Source organism: Dipodomys merriami, unplaced genomic scaffold, assembly GCF_024711535.1.
Source record: "Dipodomys merriami isolate MVZ:Mamm:240054 unplaced genomic scaffold, mDipMer1.0.p SCAF_601, whole genome shotgun sequence".
NCBI classification, from domain to species: Eukaryota; Metazoa; Chordata; class Mammalia; order Rodentia; family Heteromyidae; genus Dipodomys; species Dipodomys merriami.
Genome location: NW_027206182.1, coordinates 240,172 through 260,218, shown reverse-complemented (window position 1 = coordinate 260,218; position 20,047 = coordinate 240,172). Strand labels below are relative to the sequence as shown.

At 39.4% G+C, this 20,047-nt stretch overlaps 1 long non-coding RNA gene across 1 annotated transcript; it reads left to right on the top strand.

Annotated features, from left to right (window-relative positions):
• The first annotated feature begins 13,112 nt into the window (after positions 1-13,112).
• On the top strand, positions 13,113-15,975 carry LOC138814713 (uncharacterized). Its single transcript, XR_011368057.1, has 4 exons — positions 13,113-13,214; positions 13,515-13,706; positions 14,407-14,449; positions 15,390-15,975. It is a non-coding gene; the product is annotated as an uncharacterized lncRNA (long non-coding RNA).
• The last annotated feature ends 4,072 nt before the right edge of the window (positions 15,976-20,047 follow it).

Genomic DNA, 20,047 nt, shown 5'->3' with positions numbered 1-20,047 from the left:
AATAGTGTCTGTGCATTCTGTAGTAGGTCCCAGAGAAGTCAGCTTCAATTAACATGGTGAGAGCATCCTTCCTGATTGCCTTAAGAAATATATACCCAATTGATGTTAATATCTGTGAAAATTTGTCTACTACAAAAAGGTCTTTTCTTCATATGAACAATGAAAGTAATGATGGGGGTGTCCTGTGGCTTTTACTCTGAAGGAGTTTTGCCTAAATTTCATTCTTACTCTATTAATGGTAGCAGTAATATTCTTTAGTGCTACCCTTCATGTTTCTAGTTCTGTGTTCCATTTGGAATACTATTGTAACTTACTTTATAAACTTTGTTATCAGAATAAATAAACTACAACTGCTGAAGTTTTCAACAAAGAATCATTACATTATATTTTAAGTGCTTAATGCTTTCCTGAAATTATGTCTTTGGGAGTATATATACCTAACAGACTATTTTTTGTGATTTCTTATATGATTCATATAGATTTCTTATGTTATTCTTTTATAATTTCTTAAAGATCCATAAATAAAACTGCTTAGAACAGAAAAGAGTAGGTAAACAATACTATTATGGTGGTCTTAATGGCTAAGCATAATGAATATGTTAAAAACTGTTGGAAGATTCATTTGCTCTGTTTGCTATTCTCTCCCCCTTCTTTGTAGAAAGGTTCTTACTATGAGGTGCCAAATGGTCTGGACATTCCAAGCCTTGTCTCAGTGACAGAAATGATGGAATTAGGGCCATGTGCTTCCATGGATGGCATTTAGGAAGCTCACAATATGGCAATACCAATACACATAAAGAAACTTTTGTGAGTGATGTGTATTCACTTCCTCAATTACCAAAATTTAATTCACATGTGAAAACATCAAAATACTTACATTATAATATATGCAGTTTAACTGGCATTAGTAACACCTCCATAAATCAGATGCAAACTAAAAGTTCTACTTCAAAAACCAACATCTAAGGCAGTGTTGGAAATATAAGAAGATAAACAATAAATCTAAAGAGTGAGATCTTTAACACTGGCAATGAGCAGTGATAGCTCAATTGTTAACCAGGCTTGAAAAGTTCGTGTGTCCACTAACTATGTGGTTAGAGTTGCAGTGTTGACCTTAGTACCAAGATTGGAGGTAACATTCAAAGGCAGCTGAGGTTGCTGCAGTATTGTAGCTCAATACAGTGTGATCCTGCCTGATAATGGTAAAGCACAAAGTAGAAGTTAAGTCAGTAAAATGTATAGAAAGGATTCTCCACTGAGAATAATTGCAGGGGTGATATCACTCTTGCATTGAAAATGTATTGCCCATCATTCTACTTTAAGCTCTAGCATTTTTCTGATCTGATGACAATTTTAACACACGAATGTGCCATGAATACTGAGAGGTGTATATTACTCTAATCTAGGTATAAATCCTCACAGGTATGGAATGGCCTGACCCTGATACTTCATTCTGTGTTGCTGAGTTTCATGGAGAAATGGTCGTAATTAGGCAATTCACACTCACCTATTTGTAATTCAGGCAACTGGGTCATCACTCCAGTGACGTGGTCTGACCTAAGAAATAAATAACATTATTTCACAATGTATATGTGTTTCTGAAAATATATGCAATACCAAATACCAAATATACAAAAGGGACAATTATCCATTTCTTATATTATCACAAGTAAAGATAGTCCTGAATTGCACTTTTTTGCTAGAGGATCACAGGTTGACTGCTGATGTTAGGTATCTTTCCAGGTGATCCTATACATTTGTCAATCTTCTTTGAGGAAGTATTTTTATGTGGTTTGTTTTGAGGTATTCAGAATATAAGTACTGTCATTAACCGCAACCTTTGGACAGCAAATACAATGGGATACCTGGCCAAAGAACTGAGAAATCACAGGAAGTGATAGGAATGAAGACACCAGAGGACCCAATGCCTTATTACCAGCTTCTGGATCCCCAAATCCTGCTTAACAGACTTTATATTCATTCTACTATAGGGGGTGGTCAGTGGCTACAGGTATGTCCACAAACTAAGGCATCAATCTAGTTTGTGGTTGTAATTATTAACATGAGGTATTGTTTGTAAACATAGTGATAATTGAATCCCTTATTGTTAGGGAGAAGAAGGGAGCAAGGGTCATTACAACTATATCACAGACATCCATCTTGTCTCCAAAGTCTTAATCTTTTATTGTCCAACAGCTCTAACTTAAATACCCTTGAGGTAATAACTCCTCATACTCCTGTCTTCCCTTGACTGTTTGACCTTCCCAGAGCACAGCCTTTTGAATGCTGTTTGAGATGGCTTCCTAATCTATCCCTTTTCAGGTCTAACAGCTTGACTCTAGAATCTCTCACAAGTACTGTGAGAGATGTATTATCTTGAAAAGGATATTATTTTTAGGATAGGTTCAATTTTTGAATTTTATTTTATTTCAAAGATACTTTACAGAGTGTGTAGAGTTACATGAGTAAGGTAAATTCCTTGTTGAATATTGTTACCCACTCCATCGTTGTTATCATATCCTTTCCCACCTCCTACCCCTCTTCCCACGCAAGGTTGTCAAGTTCATTTCTGACATAGTGTCTTGTGAATATCATTGTTGCAGTGGGTCGCTCTTTGTACTCCTTTCATCACTATGTTTTTCTTTTCCTTCTCAAAATCAGATAAATATATATACAAAATGAAAGGTACCAGAATTAAGACAGAGATTGCAGCGGATAAACCAATTGAAAAAGACAAATGAAATAAAATAAGATCTAGATACACTATTTTAGAGATATCAAGGTTGACATCTGAAAAAAATGACTTGTTTCCATACCTTGGAGTTCATTTCAATTAGCATCATTTTGTAAGGTCAAATGTACATAGCTTTGGAGCCAGCAATCCCACTCCTGGGCATTTGTGGAAATTATCTCAAGCTAAAACTTACTATGTTTTTGGAAGCATTATTACCATATCTAAGATATTGAACCAAACTAGAAGCCCCTCTATATATGAATAGTTCAAGAAAAGGTGGTATATATACACAATGAAATTTTATGTTTCTATCAGAAAGAATGACACAGCCCCTTTCTTAAGAAAATGGAAAGACTTGGGAAAATAGTCATGGAACCTAGGTTCCATGGTTTCCTTCATTTTTATTAATAAATGCTTAGGATAATCCTGGAAGACAGGTTCACATTTTAAACTCTTAATATTCCCTTTTTTCTCCCTCTTCCTCTCTCATTCCATTTGTGTGTGTGTGTGTGTGTGTGTGTGTGTGTGTGTGTGTGTGTGTGTGTGTGTGTGTGTGTGTCTGCGCGTGCGCACGCGTGCCACCCAGTAATGAAACTTGACTTGGAGCCTCAAACTCTTGCTTGGTTTTTTCACTAATGACTGACTGAGTCTGTACTATTTGATCCAAAGTTTCAATCTGTCTTTGATTAAACAATTGAACATAAATGTCTCATGGATTGCTACCCCAGCCATCGGTGAACTATGATCTTCCAATCTCAGGCTCATGACTATCTAGAAATAAGGATAAGGCACTGGCAGCCAGCTCTATTGCCAAGTGTCTTTTGCTTTTATTTGTTTTTGTTTTTTGTTGTTTTTGTGCATCCAAAATCTCTAAGAAAAACAAATCATTTATAATCAGGACTATTCACATAAAATGTGTATTGTTTAAAGATTACCTTAATAATGTTATTCTTTTGCATCCACATTATGTGATTTGATTTTTTTTATCTCTACTATTGCAAACAGTCAAGTAACATACACATTTTGAATCTTCTTGTCTTGTTTTTATAGTTTGTTAGGTGTTTCAAAACAGAGTTTATCAAGGTTTAACTCTTCACTACTGAAGCAAGACTTTTATGATTATTCAATATCCTGTAAATCGTACGTTCATCACTTCTTGTGACACCTTATGAGCAGAAGTAGTTTCTTACACGTACTTTAGACCCCAATGTGATGTGCTCTACTGCCATATATGCAAGGGCATCCTTTGTAATTCTCCTTGAATTTTCACTGCTCTTTTCTCTACTCTCCAGTGCTAAGTCCTGTTATGATCTTGTTGATTTTCTCCCCCGATACACCTTCATCATTGTATCTTGGGACTACTGGTATGCACTACTGTACTTCTGTCCATTCTCATTATGCTTTGGCTTAACCTTTCTCACCCTGGAGGGCCAGAGATGGGGATATTTTCTTCAATCTTTAGCTACAACATCTATCTTTATACTTTCTAGAACTACATTCATTGAATTCTTTCTGTAAAGTCTAAGGCCTTGACAATAATTACTGCATTTTCATGGCTTTTTGATTTGGCATTAGGGAAGAATATAGGTCAGTAACTGTAACTTAGGTAAAAGAAGATTGCAATCATTCCTCAATAGCTGTTGTTCATTGGATAATGTTTACTTCAAGATCTGCCTGCCTGCTTCCTTTTAATTGTTTATTTTTCAATGTAGCCTTTTCTTCTGGAAAGTATTTATGGGCCGAGTGAAAATCAATTCCTACTGTAATTAGTCATTAATTTTATTCCAACATAATTTCACAGATCCTTCTGAGTTTCTTCAGGGTCTGTATAGTAGTGCTTCACATTCTTAGATATGTTTTAACATCGATGCATCCAATGATAAAGACACATTGCTTAAATCACCATTTTGATGACTGCAATAAACCACCTTGCAAGCTCACTGATACCCCACCCTCACTACTCTATTCCCTCATAGTCACATTGCTCCCCTTTCCTAGTACATCCAAGCTACTCCCTTCCCTTTCATACCAACTAGCCTTCTCCCTCGATCCTCTCCTATTTTCATCAGAACCTCCGCCCATAACTAGCCTACTTCAAACTGGACTAACCTTTCAAACCCAGCCTTGAACTTACTTCTTCTTACAAAACCCATCATGCAATACCAAAAACCCTTCACCTCCCTATAACTGCCCTTGAAGCCTCACCTTGCTTGGCTAGAAGCTTCTCACACAGCCCATCTCCTGCCTAGAAAGCCAGCCCTGTTCTACCACAAGCCTCACCACCTCCCACAAGTGTTCTCTCAATGCCCTGCCTTACTCCTCAGATGAACCCGACCCCTATTGGCTCCTCCCTCAGATCCACACCCTACTCTACCAGATACCCTGCCCATAATTATCTACACCTTTATATCCCTTCCACTCCTTCTCAAAGCCCCTCCTCCAACTATCCCCATGGCTCCAAGCCCTGCATTTCTCCAGAAAAAACCCACTAGAATACCCCCAACACACTATCCCATCTCTCAACACCCACATTGCTCCACTAGAAACAACTGCATCAGATGGCCTCCATCTGGAAGCCTCACCAGGCTCAACTGTAAATCCCTGTCCCTCCGTTTTCCCTTTTTGAAGGTTGCTTTGCCCTACTGGAAACCCTGTACAAAGACCATGGCCTGCCTTGCAATACTGAAATCCCCACCCAACATTACTCCTCTTTTCAAAGTGGTGACTGACTATACCAGAAACCCCATCTTAACCATTCTGGTGCACTGCATCCTATCAGTGCTCTCACAAAGCTCCGGTTCTGAAAATCTCCTCCATACATTGTGACTGCACTCTTCTCTTCAGGAAACCCAACTTCCACCCTAACATACTCTCCAAAGGCCTGCCATTGTCCACCAGAATCCCCGCCCCTTACTAGTCCATGTCTTCCTTTTACCACCCTGACCTCTCAAGGCCAGACATTGAAAAGCCTCTCCCTCATAGCTCCGCATTCCTGCACCAGAATCCCCACATTCTGTCAGCCTCTTGCCTACATTCACTGCCTTGCCTTATGGAAAACCTCATCCTACATATCCCACAAGGGCTCACAATGCTCCCCCAGAACCCTTCCTCTAAGTAACCTCCTCCTTTGTAGCTTTGTTCTTCCTTCTCAAAGCTCTGCCCCAATCAGCCTCCAGCCCTGTGACCCAGCCTTCTTACTAAAGTACCGCATACTCTACAAGAGACCAGGGCCCTAACAAGTCTAGTACTTCCTGTCTCCTCCCTGTGGTCTCAAAGCCCAACACAGACTGGTCTTCACTCCCTAAGACTCACCATGCTCCACTACAGAGACTGTGCCAATACCAACTCCCCCTTTTAACCAGAGAGGGCTCCACCAGAATCCCACACCATCTCATCCATGAAGGTCCAATCTAGTAACTGTTATGAGATATGTGATATTGTACTGGCCATAGAATTCATACTAATCAATATGATAAGAAAGCAGTCTTGCAAAAAGGCAACAAAAATTAGACAGCTATTAGATGCTTTATTCTAGTTTGGGGTTCTGTTACCAGGCAGATACACATTGTGTGAAAATGTATGAAGGTGATTCTTCTTATTGGAAACCATTCTTTGAAGTATCAGTAAGGTTTCATGAATGATCATTTTATTTCTAGAAAATTCTTACATATTTGTGCCCATTAACTTTAAAAATATTAGTTATTTTAAATCCTCTCTTTTCATTGAGGAAAGAGTGTTAGATGACTTTCAACTCACCTCCATAATAAATAATTTTTGAGTTGCTTACCTTACTATGTACCAGAGTTTTTAGCAACAGAAATTCTCTACCAGGGGGCTGGGAAGGTGGCTCAGTGTTAGAGTGCTTGCCTTGCATGCATGAGGCCCTGGGTTCGATTCCTCAACACCACATAAGCAAAAAAGAAAAAAGCCAGAATTGGCACTGTGGCTCAAGTGGTAGAGCACTAGCCTTGAGCTGAAGAACTGAGGTACACTGCCCAGGCCCAGAGTTCAGGCCCCACGACTGGACCCCCCCAAAAAAAAACATGAAAAAGAAATTCTCTAACAGAATCCATTTTGAATTTCCTCCTTCCACTAAAGTGTCCTTTGGAAAAGATTAAAATGAGATTATACAGGTAAAATGCCAGAAATAAAAACGTATTTTTTATCATAACAAAATTATGATAAAGACCCCATCCAATGTGCTTTTAATTTTCTAACAAAAGAAACTTAAGCCTATTTAACTGTAAACTTTCTGAAGACTATAAGACAAAAATATAAGAAATGCCCTCTTATACCATGGTTCTGAAAACAAAACCAAAATAAGGAAAGACAACATAATGACACAGAAGGAAATGAAGAACTTGTACATATGATATAGCATGTAAAAAATACACTGAATCAGGTAAAAATTATTTTGGTCACCATGTCTGGTTGTTCAATATATTTCATTTTAAATATTGTTCTTTGTTAACCTGTGACTTAATATTAAAAGTCTCAGCAGGGCTATGCCCAGGTAATTGTGTAGTTAGTCAATTTCATCATTGCAAGATCATCAGGATGAAAAACTCCACACACCTTAAGACACACCTGCAACAGCAGTAGACATACACTCCTATTGGTCCAACAGTGTAAGCCAGACCTGTGTTTTACCAAAGCTTTGTATGTGGTATGCTATGGTTTATTCAGGCTGAAGAGCCAAAATAACTCTAATTTAAGATTAACCCTACCATCTTGTGCTAGGCTTCCCTCAGAGTAATACCAAGAGAGAGAAAAAAACCACAGGTTGCCACCAACCCTGCCCACACTTAAGAAATCAAAACACTTTCCCAAGTGTTCCAGGAACAGTACATACCAATAGTTCAGAGAAAAGGCAGTGTGGTTTGGGTGGACTCAAACCAATCATGTAACTGCTTGTGTGAAAATTCCCTAAATTTGTTTGTTCAGTACTATAAAACTGTGCTGATGTTGTGCTCAGGGATTCTTATTATCACCGGTTAGTGAGTGCACAGAAGACCAGCTTGAGCTTGCAAATAAAAGACTCTTATGCTGTTCATATTGGTCGTGGTCTCTGGGGGTCTTTTGGGCGTCTCAAGTCTGTACAACATTTCTGGGGGTTCATGTGGAATCTCCCTCATAAAACCATCCAGACGCCCCACCACAGAGAATCAAAAAACAAAAACAGCTGTTAAGTCAAGGCACTGCTGTTCTGCATATTTGGTTGCCTGTAATTTCTGTATCTGTAATTCTGGTTTCCCACAGGGTCTGTATTCTGGTTGGCAAGGACTCTTGGTAGACGCGCTATAAGACTGCCAACGGGGTTCTTTGAGAAGATGTCCCCATACCCCTCTTGGTAGATTGCTGTTTAGTACAGATATTTTTGGGAAATTTTCTGTCTGTAGTCTCGCACTTTCATGCAGACATTTTGTGGGAAGTTTTCCATCTGTATTGGGAAGTTTTCCATTTTGGGGGAAACTCTCCGTATGTAGTTCGGCACTTTCTTGTTTACAATTTACAATGATGCAGTGTGTCTTTGTAAATTCTTTGTGTTGAGTGTTCTGTTTGTCATTTGGAGTTTATATTAGCCTTTGTCCTTGGCCCAGGAGGGTCTGAATATGGGGGAAAATCTGTCAGTCTGAGGGGATGGCCGCTAGGGACTTATTTCCCTTGTTCCAAAATGACTGGGACTTCTCTTCCACTTTGGAAGGCCCCTGGGTCAACAAAAGTTGGTGAGACATCACCCCATTCACTGAGACCTGATTGTTCTCTGTTCTGTTTCTTGAGGTAGGGAAGTTCTGGGTGAGAGTAGCATGCTCATTCAGCAGACTCTGGATTCAGCTTGCTGAGTGAGAACGGCACAGAGTTCTGGTAGGGATAAACTCAGCCTTTGGGTGTTGAGTTGTCTCGTTCTGTTTTAGAATTGGTACGAGCTTTAATGTGGGTTTTTGGTTTTTGTGATTTTGTTATTTATTTGAACATCTCTGGGGAAATAAAAGCTCCAGCCTCCAGCTGAGCTCAGTCACAGAGAAGGCTGTGTGGCTGGGTTTCACTTTTCAGCTAGTCCTGACAATGTAAACTGCTCTTGTATAAAATTGGATAAAAATCAGGCCAGTTTAGTTTCAGGTGACCATCCCCCCAGCATTCCTCCAACAGAAGGGATTCAAAAGACTAATTGGAGAAATGCCTTTGTAAAGCAAGCCCTTGAAAAATGAAACTCAACAAAGATACTTAGTTTAAAAGAAATATTGTCTTAAATTTTTGTTTGAAAATTTTAGAAAATGTAAGTAAAAGTTGTTTTTATTTTTGCATGCTTAAATATCTGTGTGAGTATGTTTTGTATGTGTTTGGTAATATGTTGAAGATAGACATTTTCAGCATTCTGTAACAATTGGGTTAGTTCAAAATTTAAAATTCAAAAGGTTATGACGTTTGGACACTACCAAAAATTTTTTTAAAGAATTTTCACTTTGTTTTAAATGGATTTTAAGGATTCTTTAACTTGAAAATTAGAAAATCTGGTATTTTAGAATGCATAAGTCTCTTTACACTGTAATAAAGATATCTGGCTTAACAACAAGGAGAAACTTAGAAGACAAGAGAAGAACTATCTTTAGGAGTGAAGGGTGAACATGCAGAAGTGCAGTTCAGCTGGTCATGCACAGTGGAACCATGCATGGTGAAAGAGGGCAAGCTGGCACAAATGCAGTTCATATAACCCTAAAGAGTTGGATTGGGTGCGTGCCCATTACACAGGAAGGGCAAAGTGGCTCATCTTTATTTTGTACCTTACCTTCAGATAGACACTGGAAACATGATGGTAAAACTGAATGATGTAATGATCGGATTATCATTGCTAAAACTGTCCCTTGGATATGTTAAAATTAAAATTAAGAAGGCCTTTAAAAAGGATTAAAAAGTTTATTTATATAATGTGATTTGTTCTCAATGATATTCTGCTATTGGATATTTTTTTTTAAATGGTGTTAAGTCTAGCTTCTTGGTACAGTGATTGTGATTGTAATTTTTGCAATAAGAAAAAATTCTTATTTGAGTTTAAAAGTTTTCATGTGTATCTGTTTTAAAACAAGCATCCAAGAGAAAATGAGTGACACCTAGCCTTGAGAGGTCAAGGGATTTTTCAAAATGCAACTAAAAACTAAAGTATAGAATATTAAAACGGAGATAACAAATTAGGAATTGATTTCTGGATATAAAGTTTAAAAGTAAAAACGTTCTAAACATTTACCTCAAAATGCTAAAGGAAAAATTAGGATTACCAAAATAATTGCTTAATTCCTATTTCAGTTTGCTCTCATAGGTTTTTTTTTTGTAACAGTTCCTAGCAGGTCCACAAAAAGGAGTGAGGATTCTTGTAAGTTTATCAGATGTAACTTTGGCTCTTAGTACTTTTCAGGTAAGAACATGCTTAAAAGACACTTCTATGTTGAACACCTTGTTGCTTTTAAGTGGATGAGAGTGGCCTTTTATGAGAATTGTTGATCTACAAACTGGTTCCAAGCCAGCCCAGGCAGAAAAAGGTCCTTGTGAAACTGTCACTTCTACTCAGCCAAAAGATGGCTGAAAGAGCAAGCAGAGTTTCTTTAGGACTCAAAGTGGCAGAGCGATAGCCTGCTGTAGATCTGAGGGACAGCACTCAGGCCCCGAGTTCAAGTTTAGCAACTAACTAAGGGAAATGCCAATGAGGCATTTTTCCCAGTGTGGAGAAGACACTCCTGGGATGAAAACAATGGAGGAGCATCCAGACACCATAAGCCACTGCTTGTATGGCAGAAATAATGTCAGATCCTAGAGTCATTTGTGTGTGGCTTTTCAAAAATTGGTCAGAGCCAGGAGTTCATGGGAACATAGTTTGTAAGCATGCCTACTGTCTATGTCTATCTACCTTGTAAGGGACAGGAACTCTTCAGTCATCTGTGATAGTACTAAAAAGTTAAGGTTTTAAAATGTGGAAGATAGTTTTGATCCCAACCCCTGTATGTGCCAAAAACTCTAATTGGCAGTAAATTTTGAGCTGATGCCAGCTACATGAAATTCATCTGCTCAGGAGAAAAACTTTGTAAACCTGAGAGTGTGTTTCTATTGATATCAGTCTGAAGGCCTACATAGGTAACTGAGGCATTGTTAGGATTACTAGAGATCACATTCCTATGCCATCCAGAAAGATCCTTTTGTAAACTAGAAGTCTAAATAAGCTCCACTGCTGTAGCCAGAAAAAAGGTCTGTGCATTTGTTAAAAGTTAAAATATTGTTCTTAATGACATTTAACCCTGATAACCTCTTTGTAAAATAGGCTATATTTATAGGTTCCTGGCTAACTAGGATCAACATCCCTGAGTCAGCTTGAAGAAGTGACAGAAGCTGAATCTTTGCCCAACATCCCTTTTAAGAACAAGGGACCAGATTCACTTTTTTTAAAATGTGGCAAAACAGACAGAAGGAAAAGACATGGGAAATAATAGTACAGGCCTGAGCCCTGTATATCTGCCTAGAAAATCCTAGCCCTATTAAAAGAACTATCAAATTTAAAATGTTGTCAGCTTGGTAAATTGTCCTGGGCTATTGTCTAAATAGTTTTAAAATCTAGTGGGGTCACAGCCTGCCAAGCCTATGCCATGTGTCCTTAACCAGGTTGTGTAGGAATTTGCAGCTCAGCACGAGGTGTGACTGTCCCTTGGAGCCACTTAGAGACCCTGTGCTGCTGCTGCTGTTGCTGCTGCTGCTGCACACCCTAATGGGTAAAGTTCAACGACAGCCTGACAGTCACCTGGAGGAAATCCACATCATCACTCAGACCACCTCCACTGCAGTAAAATAGACTGAACTCCTGCTTGACTCCATCACCTGAGAATGCTTCCCTGTTGATATCTACTACAAAATAAGATCATGTGGGACATTCTTTTAGTGATATCTAATAACCCTCTCTACTCCCACAGTGGATATTAGTGGCAAGGTTATTGTTGAATTGCCTTAAGCACTTCAGGGTCACAGCCTCTTTTCTCTCTGGTAGGGTAATAACCTGCTTCTTCCTGGGTATGTTTTAAAGATAAAGGAGGATTTCTTTTTTAAATCAACGGAGACAGTAAGAGGAATGAGACCCAGCCCTAATCTTAGCCTTAAAATCTAACAAGCTTTTCATCCCATTAGTGCCCTGAGGCTTTCTGAGATAACATGGTTCCACAAGTCAAAGTAAAAATGGGCACACACACACACACACACACACACACACACACACACACACACACACACACACACACACACACACAAACACTCCCACAGAGATGTACACACACAGAGTCACAGGCAATATTGTATCTTAAATTCTTATCCAGAGATTGGACAACAGCCCACTTATTTGTGAAGGTTTTTCTTGATTATTTTGAAGGAGGAGGATAGTTCATGAGACACAGGTGACAAGACTTTAGTGAGGAATACTTTATAAACAACTAGCTTATAAAAAGAACAGGAGCACGGTTTTTATCTTTAAATCTTACATTCCTTCAACTATAGTTTTAAATAATAATCATTGAGGGGCTGGGAAGGTGGCTCAGTGGTAGAGTGCTTGTCTTGCATGCATGACGCCCTGTGTTCAATTCCTCAGCACCACGTAAGCAAAAAAAGAAAAAATCCAGAAGTGGCGCTGTGCCTCAAGTGATAGATTGGTAGCCTTGAGCTGAAGAGCTGAGAGACAGCGCCCAGGCCCAGAGTTCAGGCCCCACGACTGGACACCCATTCAAAAAAAATAATCATTGAATTATGAGAAGACAATGCAGCACCTCTTCCCTTCTCCCCTTCCCCTCTGTCATAAAATATGACAAAAATATCAAAAATAGTCTTTTATCTTAAAAAAATGTACACGTGTAAAAATGTCTGACTATATGTGTAAATTTTTTTCAATATTTTTATGATTGTTCCCACCTCTAAGTATTTGTCTTTTGGGCAGATTACAGCACACAGGGGCTTCAAGAGCAAACAAAAGATTAGGAAACATGAACCAAACAGTGTCCTAGGAAGTAGATGCAAAAAGCACATGGCAGGCTGAGAGGGCCCTAAGAGGCAAAATGATTTTTGCAGAACAAGAGGAATAGTGAAAAATAAGGAATAAGGCATGGATCTCACCTAGGAAAGCTTCCTTGAGGCTGAGACCATGCTGGTTCCTAGGCCTACCTGAGGATGTTGGGATTTGACAATGTCCACATTTGTATAGAGTGATGTGGGAGGGGAAATTTCAGCCTCCCGTTTTTCTTTGGGATGGTCTTATGTGAGTAAGCAGCTTAGATCATTGGGCTCTGAGAGATGACACTACTTCCCTCACAATGGAATAGAATATGGAACTCTGAGACCCAGGCAACTGTAACTTACAGTCAGCTCTAGCCAGCTCACTTGGCCTGTGGCTCAGAAACAAGAAAGACATTCCTGTATTGCTTTCAAAGTTCAAGAGAATCAGGTCCCAGGCATGAGAGGGGTGAGTGCCTCACTCGATACTGCAGACATTGGATCAGTGCCAAACCACGAATCCAATGTCTCAGGCCTTTTTATAAGAAGAAATAAAGGGAATCACAAGTCAACTCAGGTCAGGTGTAACTATGACAGGAAACCTATTTAATCTCATTCTAGCCCACAGTACAGGCTTCTTCTTGTGTTTTTATATGGGTATATTGATAAAATATTTACTGTGTACTTTTCAATCCTATTACTCTATTACTCATTTTGAAGTGTACTCCCATTTCCATGTTTCAAAGATTCATTCTTTTTACCACCTTAGTGTGACAATGAGTCTGCTCAAATCCTGAATGTGCCTTATAATATATGGAGCTTGGACTCAGGCTTGTTGGAAATACTGGTAATGGACCTGATCCCTGCCTACCAGAAAGGTGATCTCTTCTATGTTGGAAACTTCCACCGCCACTATAGAGAGTGGGAGACAATGGAGCAGTTGCTGGATATTGTTTAAAAAGTGAGTGTTCCTCATTCAAATCCAGGACTGATGAGACCCCCTGGCAGATTATTGGAATACTTGGTACCTCTCTGAGACTGTTTCAATGGGGTTTTATCACAGGAGCTTGGCTTGAGACAAAGAAGTGCACTCCCTGGATAACTCCTTACGAGTGGCCTGCCAGAACATTTCATTTTCCTCAGAAGCTAGTGGAGCCTTAACAGTTTGCTTGCTGAGAGACTAGGATTAAAGGAATGAGCCAGTGTCACCCAACATCCACCCTCACCTAGGAAATCACTATCTTGGAGGCCTTTGAAGGAATATAGATGGAAGAAAGAATGGAACTTGAACTTGGGGCCTGAGTGCTGTTCTGTTCATATCACTCTACCATTTAAGCTCCAATACCAGGTCTGGCCTTTGGCTGGTTAATTGAAGATAAGTGTCTTTAGAATTTTACAAACTAGACTGGGTTCAAACTGTGATCCTTAGATCTCACCCTCCTGATTAGTAGGATTAGAGGCATGAGCCATGGGACATTTATTTGGACAAATGCTGATAAGCATCCTCACAGAATTTCCATGAAATTGTGTAGACATATCTCTACTTTTTGTCTGTTATGTTTACATTACCATATGTGACTTAACCAGTCCCATGTCTGTCCTGTTAGTTCAGAAAAGGAGAAGCATAGAGTTAACTTCCTTCTCTCCTCCCATTGGTACAGATCCTTCTACCGTAACTGGGAGGAAGATGAACAAGATGAAGAAGTAAGTGGACGTTGACACAAAGAGAAGTTCTGTCTTTGAAAACTGGGTATCTTTGAGGTGTCTGAATCAAAGTCAACTTCCTTCTTTGCACACCAGTTGTGATTTTCACCAGGGGGTTGAGGCTTGGCACTTCAGTGGATAGCAGATTACACAGTGTGGGTGTGGTTGTGGTTTTGGACTCTCATGGATGACGAGGGGGGTATGTATAGCAAGTCAGATCAAGAGGGGAAACAACCTTCTCCTCCTAACATAGGGAGAATTTTAGATGATTATATTTGAGAAATTTCTAGAAGTGGGTTGTGAGGAGCATCCTGCTTGCAGGAGTCTCTTCCTACAACATGCAAGTCCCGCCAGAAAGAGGCTATAGTACAAAGCTCAGGATGGGGAGGAAAGGCTCTCATTTTCCTTGTCACCAATCTGCCCATAGCCTAGTTTGTTCCATCTTCCCTATGTGGATGGACTTCTACCTTGATGATTTCTATGAGAACAAGAACCATGACACCCTGAAAGAACTTACACAGTATGTCAAGCTCAAGATGCCCTCTTTAGACTTGCTCTTCTGCTTACATATTCTTCTGGACCAGCTAGAAGAACGCATGGCCCATGAGACCAAGAAAAAATGGAAGAAGTCCTTGTTTAGAAACCTCAGAGCTGGTGAATATGGATGGAACTTGGGTCTTTAGGCATGGGCAGGATGGGCATAGAGCCCTTAGTACTCCCCAGCTTGGCAAAATATCCTTTTATGGATATTCTTTGCCAGGTAATATCTGTTCTCCTTTGAAGGAACGTGGAAGTAGCCACTCATTAGAAACATGCTAACTTCTCATCAGTGTTCAGTCCAAACTCAAGTTCTACAGCTTCCCCCATTAGATTCTCATGAAAGTTTGTCACACCTTAACTTCTTGAGTTCTAAGACTCCTGTACCTATTTCCATTCTCAGGTTTGTATCACAGTAGAGCAGCTCCTGCAGTTCTCCAGATAAAGAACCCATCAGTGATGTCGTTTATGATGACTCATGGAGATCAGAAAACATTACTGATCTCCAGAAGGCATGTGAACATAGAGGGTGTTTTTTTAATATATAGAAAGGCCCAAGCAGGTTTTGAGTCCTGTGGACATCCCACTGGTTCTGAACCCCACATGTGAAGCAGGAGTAGCTGCACTTACTGCCAAGGAAGAAGATGATCCAGAATATCTTCCATTGATGTTGATAATCCACCTAGATTAGCTCCAAACAAGTAAAAAAGACATGTCTTGGTATGCAGTGTAAATGTATGCTAATGGAAAATGACCCCAGTGTATCTTCAGGAAAACCAATAAGTGAGGTCCAAAATCTAGATTCAGTTGAGGAAAGGGAATCTTTCTTCACAGAATATCCTGACCAATCTGTCCTCCTGAAGGGGATCCAGTTTCCAATTGAGAAATTAGAATCTGTCCCTCCTTGGACTCAGGAAGAAAACCCTGTCTTTAATGAGGAAGTAAATCCCTTTTAGGACTCTGAGGCAGAATTTTTTCTGAAGGCAACTTAGAAGCCAATCTATATTTAGAGATTCCTTCCCCCATTCCTGGGAAAACCTGTATTTTTTTTGTCCTGATGGTTATAAAATGCTCATTCTATTTTTCTAACTTTATTAAAATGTTAGTGTTTTTTATATAATCTAGTATTCATGAATCCTAATTATGTTTTTTAAGCCTACAATCTGAAGCATTGTGCATACGTGTTCTGTGGGGGGATAACAGAGTGACAGGGTGCTGTACAAGAGAGCCTACTGCATATTACTGAACTGTTAAATGCACAGGGAGCGGCAAGGAAGCCAGGCCATGCCTGTATGGGGAAATAAGGTGGCTACAAAAGGTCTATGAAATAGCAGGTTAGAGGTCCTAGAAAGCTGTTCTGTCAATTTGGACAAATGTCACAATACTTATAGTGGTATGTAGGATACTCTTCCAACCGTGAGTTCAAATCTGTTTACATTTCATTGTGCTTTGGGCACATATGGAAGAAAAGTTACTCTCCAATAATATCATACAGTAATGTGAATCATTTTCTTTAAAACTGCTCCAGGGCTGAGAAGGTGGCTCAGTGGTAGAGTGCTCGCTTTGCATGCATGAGGCCCTGGGTTCAATTCCTCAGCACTACATAAGCAGATAAAGCTGGAAGTGGCATTATGGCTCAAGTGGTAGAGCACTGGTCTTGAGCTGAAGAGCTTAGGGACAGTGCCCAGGCTCAGAGTTCAAGCCTCACAACTGGCAAAAATACTGCTCCATTAAACAATTAAATAATTAATAATTAATTCAGGCTGCAGCCACTTAATCAGGCATGCTGGTCCCTCTGGTGAAGTAGGATCCTACTGGAAGCCTGCCCACCTAGGGCCGTTGTGAGCACCCCTCGCCTGGGACTGTGGAAGAAGATCAGGGTGCACCTGTTGTTGGGCTAGGGCAGCAACCTGGCAGCTGCTGCATGAATAACACAGTGCCACTGACTCACATCTAGCACCCCCCTGTCCCTTGGGCCGGGTCCATGAGGATCAGCCCCTGGGAGTACACGCATACTACGGGACAAGGTCCACCCACCTAGGAAGGAGTGCAGACTGAACAGATGCCACTCTGTGGATCAGTTTGTACAGTATTTATCAGCCGTGGAGGAGGGGTTGATTTTGTTCTGCTGTGGGGAAAAGACAAAAAAGACAGGCCCAAGCAGGGTGATGCCAACTTTTGTACTCAGACTGGCAAGGAAACTTTCCCCCACGCATTCGCCAGCAGGCTTAGGAAGCCATTCCATGCTCCTTGTCCATGGAGTAGCAGCCAGGGACACTCCCATCCGATACTCCTGGATGCTCTTTTGGGTTTGTTTGTTAATTTATTCAGAGAGCCCCTCCCTCAGACAGCAGAGTTATATTCTGGGTTTTGTAAAATGTTCTGCATCTGAGCATTCCCAGTGTTTGGTTTTTGTATTGTTTCTTTTAAATGCGTTTTGAAATTTGTGTTTTAGGTGTTGAGGTGCAGGAGGAGGAGCCAGGTTATGAAAATAGTTTCCTACAAGCCTTTCATCTAAAAATGAAAACATATTCTCTTTAAAAATGCATTTCAGGAAATAAATCTGAGAGTGGAGTAAAGGCTGTTTTCTCATGAGATCAAAATGTGAGATTTCTATATGCATGTTTTATGCGTTCAAAATACAATTAAGTAATCCACTATCTAAGAACAATTGTCCAGACCTAAGAGTTAAGTGTCTTGGGAGTTAGAGGCAGGGTTTTTTGAGCTTTATCCAAAGGGAGGGAAGAAAGTTAAAATCCGTAGATTACTTTCTAGAATCAAAGTGTTAATACAAAATGAGAATCACTAAAAAAACCTCAGTGTTATTTGGGTTTTCAATTGTTCCATATGTATTTTTGGATTACTTCTATTTCATTGAAGAGTGAGATTGGGATATTGGTAGGTATCACATTGAATTTGGATATAACCTTTGGCAGTATTACCATTTTCATGGTGTTATTCCTCCCAATCCATGAGCATGGGTGGTTTCCCACTTCCTTAGTTCTGCTTTCATTTTCTTTTTCAGGTTTTGAAAATGTCTTTCATAGAGGTCCTTCTTAACTCCTAGATATTTTATTTCTTGTGTGGCTTTTAAAAAGGGGTTGCTTTCCTAATATCACCCGCAATCTTAACATTATTGGAATACAGGAAAGCCATTGATTCCTGAGGGTGAATTTTATACTTGGCTAGTTTGCCAAAGTTTCTGATGAGCTCAATAATTTGGGAGTGGAGTCCATGTGGTTCTTTAAATACAGGATCATATCATCTGCAAAGAGGGAGAGTTTTACTTCATCTTTCCCTATTTGGAGACCTTTAAGTTTGCATCTTGTATTATTGCCCCAGCTAGCATTCTAATACAAAGTTGAAGAGTAGTGGAGAGAGCAGACTTTTTATCTCATTCCTGAATTTATAAGAAATGGCTTTAAATTTTCACCATTAAGTATAATGCTAGCTCTGGGTTTGCCAATCCATAGCAGAAAGAACAGCACTGGAGCACTATCAGTTCCAAATTTCAAACTCTACTAAAAAGCCATAGTAAAACACAGCTTGTTACTGGCACAAGAACAGACCTGAGGATCAATGGAATAAGACTGAAGACTCAGAAATAAACCCACTGACCTATAGCCACGTAATCTTTGACAAGGGGGATAAAAATTAGAATGGAAGAAAGACAGCCTTTTGAGTAAATGGTGTTGACAAAATTGCTTCAACACCTGTAGAAAACTAAAGCTAGATCTGTATATAATACCCTGCAGGAGAATCAACTCCAAATAGATCAAACACCTCAAAATAAAAGAAGACACCATGAAAACATTACCTGAAGGAATAGGAGAAAGTCTAGGGCTTTTTAGCACAAGCCGAAATTTTCTTAAGAGAGAACTGGAAACAAAAGAAATCAAAGAAAGTTTGGAAAATTGGGATTGCATGAAACATCAGAGCTTCTGCAAGGCAAAGGTCATAGCTAACAAGATCAATAGAAAGCCCACGTTCTGGGAGAATATCTTCACGAGTCATAAAACGGATGAGGTCTTATATCTAAATTATACTTAGGACTCAAAAAATTAAATCACCTGACAACAAATCCTCAAAGAAACAACTACTCGATAACTAAGTGGGCTAAAGACTTAAAGAGAGACTTCTCTGAAGAGGAAATAAAAATGGTCATTAGACTCATGAAGAAATGCTCAACTTTTCTAGGCATAAAAAGGGGAGCCTGGCATAATATATGACAAACACTAAGGGTAAACAACTACCAATAGTGAATATGGTCCCAAGCCAAACTCTCCTTTACATTTAAAGGATATATAAAAATATTTCATGACAAAGAAAACTTGAAACAATGTATCTCCACCAAATAAGCAGGGTAGAAGTTAATTAAATATACCCTATATAGAGAAGATCAAGAAGAACAGGATCTGGTTATATAAAATGCTCCCTACCAGAGAACAAGGTAAATATATTAACAGTAGATGAGGCACAGCTCCTAACAGCAGGGCTATAACATAACATATTTCTCAGTCTTAACTTTCAATATCAATGGAATTAAATTACCAATTAGAAAACAGATCAGATACTAGTATCAAAAAACAAGACACAGCCATCCAGTGTCCACAAGAGATACATTTTATTGACAAAAACAAACGTACTCAAACTGAAAGGCTGGAAATAAAATTTTCAAGTAAATGGACTCCATAAACAGGCCATAGTAGAATTACTAAAATAAGATAAAATAGAATTCAAATTAAAATTAGTAGGAAGAGACATTACATGTTGAGAAAGGCAACTCTCAATTAGGAGGATATAACAAGTGTAAATATCAATGCCCTGAATCCTGGACCACCCTACATCATCAACCAAATACTACACAACCTAAAAACACATCTCAACCCATCATTGTCATCCATCAATTGGTTATACTGGAAAAACTCAACCAATAAACTGAAGACCTAAATAACTACATTGACCACCTACCCCTAACAGACATCTACAGAACATACATTCAGTATCAGTATATACATTCTTCACAGCAGGTCATGGAAGATTCTCCAAAATAGAACCTAT